Below are 1,097 nucleotides of genomic sequence, written 5' to 3' on the forward strand. Positions count from 1 at the left end.
AACAAAAAGTTGAGACGGAGACTGTCACTGACTCAAGAAACACACTGAATTAAAATGCACCTGAGTGTGTGATTGGTGGGAAGTTGACTGTCACTTGGTTATCTACGAACATATTGTGAAGACCTGTATTGTGCATCGGACTGCATCAATGTGTAAAACAAAGAAGTTGCTTACTTGATAAAATATTTGACAATAAAATAACAGAAAAGAGAGTTCATAGAAATTTTGGCACACACTGTACTGCATATTGGAAAATCCTGTGTGTAAAGGACCCTGGATGCCTGATTTCAGCAAGCTTAGACTTTCTTTAAACATGCATGCAGTTGTATTTAATTTTCAGTGTTAAGTAATGAGCTTTGTTGATTAAATCTAAAGGAATGAAACAAAACTGTCCTTTTATATTTTACACTTTTAAGGAGGCTTACCTGGCTAGTAAAAAGTGATATGGGTAAAATTTTGCCATTGCTTGCCCAATTGCGCTAGTTATGAAAAAGTTTTTGGTGCACACGGGGAATATTTTCTCAGTCCAGCAATACTAGAAAAGCTTGGTAAACTTTGATAGATATTTCATTTGATTATATTATTTAAAAAAATTCTATTCTTTTGTTATCATATGTGTTGTCCCCCGTTTTCACTGAAAGGGGGGTTATTAATTTAGGTCTGTCTGTCCGTGTTTCATCCGAGTGTTATTTCAAGAACCTTTTGAGCTTTACACCACAACGCCCTGCCACCACTCTTAAATTATTCCATGTTATTATTTTACTGAAAGTGGGTGATATAACCCGGTAATTTATGTCTGTCAGTCCATCTTTCTGTCTGTTACACTCTCATTTCCATGTGATATCTCGAGAAGCCTTTGAGCTTTTGCAATGAAATTTTATATAACTACTCCTTGTGGCCTAAGGAAGACTCCTATTGTTTTTAGGGTCATAGGTCAAGGTCATAAATTCATACATTCTATTTGTGAGTAAAAATTTCATTTCCAAGAGATATCTAGAAGCTTTTGAGCTTCTTTATTGAAATTTTATACCATAACTTCCTATGGCCCTGCTTGACCCCTTTAAAGTGTCCCCCTACGCATGGTCTTCTTTTGTCCT

This window comes from Saccostrea echinata, unplaced genomic scaffold (genome assembly GCF_033153115.1).
Source record: "Saccostrea echinata isolate AGI-Se365-2 ecotype Australia unplaced genomic scaffold, CSIRO_AGI_Sech_v1 ptg000030l, whole genome shotgun sequence".
Taxonomy (NCBI): Eukaryota; Metazoa; Mollusca; class Bivalvia; order Ostreida; family Ostreidae; genus Saccostrea; species Saccostrea echinata.